This window comes from Pogoniulus pusillus, chromosome 23, assembly GCF_015220805.1.
Source record: "Pogoniulus pusillus isolate bPogPus1 chromosome 23, bPogPus1.pri, whole genome shotgun sequence".
Lineage (NCBI taxonomy): Eukaryota > Metazoa > Chordata > Aves > Piciformes > Lybiidae > Pogoniulus > Pogoniulus pusillus.
Window position 1 is genome coordinate 11567799 of NC_087286.1, and position 9135 is coordinate 11576933.

The window sequence follows — 9135 nt, forward strand, 5'->3', positions numbered from 1 at the left end:
CTCAAGCTAATAGGATCATGCTACGCTGTTGTTACACGCTAGACTTGGAAAGACCAGCTGTGAGCTTCTGGGAATGTCATAAGCATCAGTCAGCATGAGCTTAATGATGGTGGTGCTCCATCCAAAAAGCTCTGTTTGGATGACAGTCACAGCCCTTCATGCCACAGGCTGAGGAGCAGTTTTATCACCCCGTACTGCAGCCTGGGGGCTGTACTACCAGCAGCACTGCCTACAGCAAGGTCTTACCTATGGCTTGCAGATGCAGGTTAGCTGGTGACTGAAATAAGGGAAGGAAAGGACTGGGGAGTGGAGGAGCAATAGCAGAGGCACAAATGAAAAACAGGAGTAGCAGCAGGAAGAGGAGTAAAGTGCATTTGCATGGGAGTGAGGAAGAGGCAGGGAGGAGAGGGAGACAGAGGCAGAGTTACATGGCAAGAGCAGTGTCAGGGTGCAGCTAAGTGTGGGATAAGAGTAGCATTCACAGGACTGAGAGCCATATAATGGCTGCCAGGGAAGTATAGGCCACGAACTAGATGGTGAGCTGGAGTAACAGAGAACAGGGAGAGGGGAACTAGAACTCTGGCATGAAAACCAGAATGAAGGCATGAAGTCACGTCAGAGAATCAAAAGAATCATTGTGAAGTTTGGGAGACCAGCAGGTGATGCTCCGAGGCCTACAGAAGTTACAAAATGTGTCAGATCCCACAAAATCACTTGTGGCTGATTTTCCTTTGCCCAGACAGCTCCAATCTGCTCTTGTCTTGCACATAGTACTCATTTCAAACTCACAGTATCTCCAGAAGTGCAGATGTCTCTAAGTAATTGAGGATCTCTGTGGAGTGACTGCCAATGGGAAACCACCCCACTTCTATCCTGTACCTGAAGCCAGGCACAGTAGTCCTTACTGCCTAATCCCACTGTCATCTGCTACTTGAAGTGGTATTGCAGTAACCCCCATGACTGCAGATCATTTCACTGGCAGGTTATATTTAACAGGTTTAATGAAAATTTAATGTTCCTACAATTGATTTTTCTCTCCGTGGCACTGAATTACTATGAATAACCTCATCTCTGCTTAAACAAAACATGCTCCTTTAATGAGGTACAGCCAAACAGAGATCAAAATGAGCTACGGTTCACCATCTCACTGGCAACACTCTGAACATGACTCTTACACACTCTGGGACAAACAGCTCCAGAAGAAGTGGACAAGGGAGAAGGAAAATGAACATAGGTGCCATCCTGGAAAGTCAAAGAGAGAAGTAACTGGGTTTGAAAGGAAAGCCTTGGCAAGCACCAGTGCTAGAGCTGGGGGCTACTTTCATTTGTGCTTCATTTTCCCACCTGCTTTTTTTTCTAGCATCCTTTTTGTTTCTGTTAATTTTCTTTCTTATCCTTGAATAGTCATGGAATGAAAGAAAGAGTGAAAGCATGGGCTCTATTCCTTTGGCAAGAGAGGATGTACCTGCTCCTTGCCTTCACAAATTGTTTCACACATGACTGTGCAATGGCAAGGACTCCTTTCATGGGGTGGAAAGGGGATCCAGAATGTGTGTACCAAACAATAGTGTATCCTGACTTGGCACTGATAGCTTGTCTTCTCAGCCCTTTGCAGGCAAAACTGATATGGCTTCTGCATCCCCAGAAGTTTTTGAGGCATAAAGGACAAGTTAGTATTCATTCCATTAAAGTTGCTTTCTAGAGACGTTTTCTATTAGAAAGGTAACTCAATCCAAAGGTACAGAGCACTGAATAAATACACTAATCTTTTAGTCTCCCCAGTGGTTGTTGATTCACGCCCCTGGAAGCTGTCACCTCCTTACTATTCTGCATGCCCATGGGAGCACCACTCCAGCCCTGCAGGGAAGTAGCCATTTTGGAGAGTACTACACAGATGGAACTGGTTAAAAGTACTGAAATGAAGGCTTTCTTCAAGGCAGATTGTTATGAAACACCAATCTGAATGCTAAAGATGTGGAAGGAACAAAAATTAGAAATCATGTGTTTACAGTAATATAAAAGGCACAGCTAAGTCAGTCAGACAATAAGCAGCAGCAGGGCAGAAGTTAGTATGCACAGAGAGCCTTGGCCAGAGCTGTTCACATTTGTCATAATGAGCTGGTTTCAGCAGATGAAGCATGTCTTTCACTGCTGGATTAATTAGGGTTCACTTTACACGGGAACGCAAAAGCCAGCAGTTACTGTAATACACTCCCAGAACCCACACTCGCTAAGCACAACCCTCCCTGGAGACAGAACAATCCACTCTGTCACTGTACTCATCACTCTCACTCATCATGCACAGAGTGGGATAACTCTGCCAGCTACTTCAGAAGTGGCTCATATAACTCAGCTTTCAGTCAAGTACTCAGTTGTGTAACAAATAATGAGAAAAGAGCAGAGTGATTAAGTAAAGAATTAGTTTATCAAACAAGAAATTAGATGAAAAAGTTTCTTCTAGACCTTGTCTTCCCCATTTGAAGCAGAACAGCTCTGAATGGTGTTTTTCAGAGCCATCAGCCTTAAAGTCTGATGTATGAAGGTAAAACTCTGAACTGTGATTTCTGCACCACTGAATACCAATCCATTCCATAATGACTAACGATGCTTCTTGGCACGAAGGTCCTTGTGATGAGCTTATTAAACAAATAAATTGCTGAAGTATGATGCTGTATGGATCATCAAAGACAAAACCAGCTCTTTAAAGTATTGTTCTAACAACTGATTATGGAAACAAAAGACAAAGAGATAGGACCTCCATTGAAGAAGTAGAAGTTAAAGTATTTTCCAGGACAGCAATGCTGACCTTTTGAATGCATCAATATGCATTTTATAACTGCATAATTGTGCAAAATAAAACAATGTTACATTAGTATAATTATAATATATTAATATTATAATTATAGAATGTTCTGCTGAACTGCTTTAGGTGATGATTACAAATAAACCAGTACATGAAGTGTTCTGAAACTGAATCCTAGAATAACTGGAAATGACCTCAGAGCTCATCTATGCCAACTTCCCCACCACAGGCAGGGACACCCCTCAACTAGACTCAGCTGCTCAAGGCTTCATCCAACCTGCCTTGAACAATCTCCTTCGGCAGCCTATTCCAGTCTCACCACCCTCACACTGAAGAACTTCTTCCTCAGCTCCAGTCTATCCCTGGTCTGCCTCAGCTTCAAACCATTCCCCCTTGTCCTGTCTATAGACAACCTCATGAAAACTCCCTCTGCAGCCTTCCTTGTGGGATCCCTCCAGCTACTGGAAGGCAGCCCTGAGGTGCCCCTGGAGTATCCTCTTCTCCAGGCAAAACTCCCTCAGCTCCCTCATCCTGTCCTCATAGCAGACATGTTCCAGTCCTTGGACCATCTTTGTGTCCCTCCTCTGGACTTACTCCAGCATCTATGCGCCCTTTTGCTGCAGACACCAGAACTGGAGGCAAGATTCAAGGTGAGGTCTCAGTAGAGTAAAGGGGCAAAATCCCCTCTCTTGCCTTGCTGGCCACACTGCTGTCATGCAACCTAGGCTATGATTATGAAATTTATCCTACTACCTCCAGATTACATCTAGAATGCAAAACAGGAAAAAAGAAATAACATTTTACAAAATATTTGTTCATGGAAAGTATATTATTGTAAAATGATGAATGAAATAGCAAAAATGACTGTACAAGAAAACCTTTTCTACAGTAGCACCTACTCACATTTTCAGTTCTAAAAGGCATCTCAAAGAAACAAGTCCTCTGTAGTAGTTTAGCATGACAAAAATGTTTGCTGGATCCACTGGGTTTTGTGTGCAAGATCTTAAGAAACATTAAATGACCCCCCAAATGCCCAAACCCTTATTTTCTAGGCTACCTGAGACTGTCACCTTCTCCAAAATGGAAAATAACAACTCAAGTCCTGACCTGCAATTATTGAAAGAGAGTTGCAGAATCTGATGTTGAAGGAGGAAACAGAAGAATGAATCAACCCTGCACTGGCACTCTCTACTGCTCTGATGCAGCCCTGACTGAAGGACATGTAATTTAAAACGGTGACAGCACACACAGGCTTTCAGGAAGGATCACAACAGATTGAAAGCTTTCCAGGAACTGGGTCAGAGGCTTCATGAAAATGCAGGTCGGTTTGAGTCAGTTTGTCACCGGAAGTTAACATGATCTACAGATTTATTACTACTGTTTGCAGAGGTTGGGCTTGTGTTCTACTGCTAAAAAGAATGTGATTCCCTACTATAAACTAACTACAGCTGACTAAAGAATTGTTAGAAGTGACTCAAAGTTCTTCTGGAATTGAGGAAGATTCATGTCTGTAAACAATAGAAGATGTTGCACTTCAGCCTAGCTCACAGTGCAGCTTATGTGAAAGGCTATCTTATGACCACATGATGCCATTAATTAGCTCTTCAATGTTCACTTGTGGCAACACCATCAGTGTCAGTGCTCAGAGTGATGTCAGCTTCCTTGGCTGACATGGAAATTAAGGACATTTCAGTGCAATTGCATAGGTTTGTATGTAGTTCAAAATGGATGCTTGCAGTACTTTGGGGGACTGGTGACTCTATACACAATGAGCACCAGCTTCTAATGTCAGCACATCTCTTTTGTAGCAGCAGAAGAGAACAGCAATTTCCTTTAATTAGACACTTAAAGTTTCAAGCAGACTGCTTCTTTATTTGAAGAAAACCCATTAGGAGCATCCTGTGCTGTTCTCTGGCTGTATCCAACACACCACAAACATATACACAACTCCCCATGTGACAGAATGCAGTAGAAGAATGGAGTTAATTCAGGCCTTTGCTTGCTGAAGTTAAAGCAAAAGCTTTGAGTTGGTCATCTTCTCTTCTCCCTCTAACACCACAGAGCAGAAAGACACCAGACACCTTTTTAAAGAAGGGGGAAACTTACAAAGTATGTAAACCTTTCCCCTGGTTGTAGAGTGGTAACAGACTGAAAACATTTTCTCCCATTGTTTGGTCTTGTGGAAAGGTCATTTCCACTTCATGGGCAAAACTCTTCATTCAGGTCCTAGAATGAAAACACTCCTGCTTCACATGCAAATTGGATAATCCTAGACACCAGATTAACAAACCCACGGTGCTAAATCAAGCAGGAAATGGGTTTATAATTCTGAGGTTGCTGCTGGAATGAAAGATTTCCCTAATGCAAGAAGAGAAGGAAGTCTGGGGTGGGCATATGTTATACAACCATGTTCCAGCACAGCACCTCAGATTTTGCTGAGTGCTCCATCTTGTGCAGGCAGCCACAGCCTGCAGTCGGATTCTCTGTGAACAACCTCCTTGTGCACACAGCACTGCTCTCTCCATTGCTGTGATGTGCAAACACCAACAATTTGATAAACAAAGCTCTTAATTATGAAAAATCAGAGCATTTGAGATCATAAACACAACTACAGAATTCCTCCACATGTGATAAACAGAAATTAAGCAAACATTATGGAGTAAATAGCAGTTTCTCTGGGAAAATTTTCATTTAATAAGAAGAGTCTTAATGCTGAATGTCTGGAAATTTGTCATTCTAGACTGACTGCTGCCATGCAGTTCTGTTTCTCTCTGGAAATACACTGTGGGAAGTGTCTTGCAAAGAGGTGAAAGACAAAAGGATGAATTATACAGCATTAGACCAAAAAATGAATGGAGCCAGCAAACACATTTCTCCTTAGGAAGTTGCCCCTATTTACACACCTTCTTTCCTTTCTCTGTTGATTCAGACCTGTGAAGTTTAGTTCTTTTGCTGTTATTAGCAGTATAAGCAATCCAAACCATGAAACAGAGCAGGAATAGCTGAAGGAACTCACCTCTTAGGTACAGCATCCTGCCAGCAACCGTGCCTACCTCTGCCATCCTTCCTATGCTCTGCATTGTGCAGCCAGCCCTATGGGATGGCTGGCATGGCTCTGCAAAGGGTCCCAGCTGCTCCTGAGGCTGCAGATGTCTGTAATTGTTCAGGTAGTCATGAGGTAGGAATGGGAAACAGCTGTTCTAGTTCTTGGGCCATAGAAATGAGAGACCAGATTGACTTTATGCACTTTTCACAGCAACGATCTCCTCTCATCTCCTGCTTTCTTCATTTTGCCCTGTAGAGAAAAAACATGATGTTATGGTCCACAAGGTCTAGCATCCTTTGATTCTGGCTTGTTCTGAGTTTTTTCCCCTCAATAATCATTGTATCTATTACAGACTTGTCAAAAGAAGAACTTTATTTTCGCTCCCAGTGTCTGACAGGAATGGACGGAGAGGCTGCAAAAGAAATGGTGAAAAACCTTGGCCTTCCTTCATGGCTTAGGAAGCTGTCAAATTCCCAGACTGCCTCAGTGGGACAGAAATATATCACATACTAGCTGAAACACATAATGCAAGAGAAAATTGGGAAATGTTACCAGGCCATTCACCAGTGAGGATGAAAAGACCCAAGGGAGGGAGTTCTTTCAGATTTAATACAGAAGTTGTTCACATTTTACAGCAAATGTTCACTGAAACTCCTATTAAGCCTTAAGTTAAAACTATAATGTGAAACCAGCCACAAAAAAATGGCTTCTTTGCTTTTGTCTTTATGTTCCAACAGAAGAAGCCTCTGGCCACAGTCAGTGAGGTTGTGTCACTGCAGCTTTGCTCTGGACACATCAGACAATCTCCATATCCCCCATCCACAAGAGCTTTGTTATAGGAGGTAAATGAGACCACAGACAGACTGGACTTGTGAGCAGAATTGTTTACTAGGCCACCACGTTAGGACTGATTCTACATCCTAGTACAGCACCCTGGGTTGGTAAAAATTTCCCCACTGGTATGGAAGGAGTTGTTTCATCCCTTGGAGTGCATGACTCATGTAGCCTTGAGTGTTTTTGCAACTTTGGGCAGTCAAAGTTCCTTCTGGTTAGCAGAGCCTAGGCTGGCATGGAGTTTGTAAGATAATAATGGTGGTGGGTGACAAGGAGTGAAAAAGCAGCGTGGCCTGTCCTGCTAGAGAAGGCAGAATTTTGGTCATAATCTCACAAGGGATGTCTTTTCCCTATGTTCTGTAGTCCTCTGCCATGAGACCTGCAGACCCTGGATGTGCTTTCCTTTCCTGGTGGAGCTGAAGGCACTGCAGACTTTAACAGATGCTGCACAGTGGCTATTATTTCATTTGGAAAGTTCTCAAGTGGTTGCTGCTATTTGCTAATTAGAGCTGCTGTTTGTCAGTCGCACCAGCAATTTCTGAGCTGCACCAACTGCTTCCGTCTGAACCCTGGAGGTGGGAATCAGAACAGAAATCTTTTCTGGAATGACAGAAAGGACTGCAAGTCAAGCTGACAATAGGACATGTGCTTCTTCCTGAAAGATGCCTGTTCCACCTGCCTAAGCCCCATGCCAGCACACCCCTGGGACACCTCGGTACACCAGACATCATCTTCTGGAGCAGTGTGGGAAGGATAGAGGAAAATTGGATGTGGTTGTGAGCCGGAGAATTTTAGAGTGTGGCGACAATAAACTTAAAACCCTTGGTGCAAGCCACACTTGTAATGCAAATTCACCAGATGCTTACAAAATGAGAGACTCCTGCTGTATATTCAAAAATACAAAACTGAAATTGGAAAATGCTGTTAAGATGCCTGTACATAAATATGGTGAATATGTTCAGAGAAAAGTTGCTCAAATTCCAGGGAGGTTTCTGTTTCATCAATAATTCATGGGTTTGTAAATTCGTCATTTGTAATACTTAAATGCTTCCTTGAAACTAAGTAGCTTTCATGTCTCCAGTTAAATATAGTGAGTGCAGGTTATTGCAAGTCTCTCAGGGATTCTATATTGACCCTTATTTCCTTATAATTGCTGCATATTTATAGATGAACAGCTGAACTACATTTTTTCAGTTTTGATTTGGAGCTTTGGAGCCACAGTAACAGCTTCGGGATGTAAATCCTCAGATGATGCCCATAATGCAGTGGATGAAATGCCAGGGGAGAGATGAAAAACTTACAACATAATAAGTTGCTAAACAATCTGAGAGGATAAAATATGCACCACTGTTCAGAATGAGGCTCTTTTCTTCCATGAATTGAGGCGGGCTGGAGAAAGGCAATTAATAAACAAGCAAAACTGGAATCTTTTGAGCCATGTCTGACTTGTCTCTGAATTACACCAGAAGAAGGAGGAGCAGGCCCAAGAATCGAGCTGGCATCAGATGGTGCTGCTCACTGTGAGAACCTGAAAGCTTTATGAGCCTTTTGGTGATGTGACACCAGAAATATCCTGCCAGTCACTTTCATACAGCTTGTGATTTCTCCTTCATGTCAGCTGCCATGACCTGTTTGATTTTGTTCTTAACATGAATTTTGCATTTCCAATAGGACAAGGGATTGGTCCTGCAGGCACTTCGGCCAAGCTCTTGCGAAATGCTAAAGGAGGAGACAAGCTTCAAGCTAAGCAAGTGTGTAAGCCTGGGCTGGCACAAAGTCAAATGTTAAAGCACCTGATGGGGTTGGATTTGCAGAGGAATAGAGCCTGTCTGACATACAGATCTTCTGCAGGACCAGGGCTTCTGTCAGACTCAATTGTCTTCAACTTCCCTATTACTCTCCTTATTTCAGCTGACATAAGGTCAGGTTTTCAGCTGGCAAAAGTTGCTCCATGTCCCATGAAGTTAATGGAGCAACTTCATCAACTTATGCTGAACTGCCAACCATGGGTTTGGGTTCTGTCCTCGGCTGGAGAGAAGAAACCCAAGTGTATGTATTTTTAAAATCCTCTCACTGAATATTTCAGTGGAACACTGAGATATGACCATGTGATTGTATCTTAAGAGTCTGCTAGCCTGCAGGTATGCTCCCAACACACAGGCAGTGGGAGATTACTGTGGAAAGTAACTCTCATAAAATCTTGCAGTTCTGATTCTGCATCTCAGTTCTTCCCACTCTCTTTTCTTCAGAGATAGTGATGTATTTAAGGTAGGTTCAGATACTGAGTCACACTGATGCACTGATGTAGTCCTGCAGATTTCCCAATACTCTGGGGAATTCTAATGGACATTCTTCCATCTGGGAAAGTACTTCTTGTTAATCTGCTTTAAGCAGTCTGTCTCCATTCTCAAAATATATACCAGAACCAAGATGCTCCCTTCGTATTTCTGGA

General features: G+C 42.9%; 1 long non-coding RNA gene across 1 annotated transcript in view; it reads right to left on the minus strand.

The window, feature by feature from the left end:
- The window catches only part of LOC135185649 (uncharacterized), a 28906-nt gene extending 22902 nt beyond the window's left edge, over nt 1-6004 (minus strand). The window contains exon 1 of the long non-coding RNA XR_010306543.1: nt 5820-6004. This is a non-coding gene — a long non-coding RNA (uncharacterized LOC135185649). The remainder of the gene's footprint in view (nt 1-5819) is intronic.
- Nucleotides 6005-9135: the final 3131 nt, after the last annotated feature.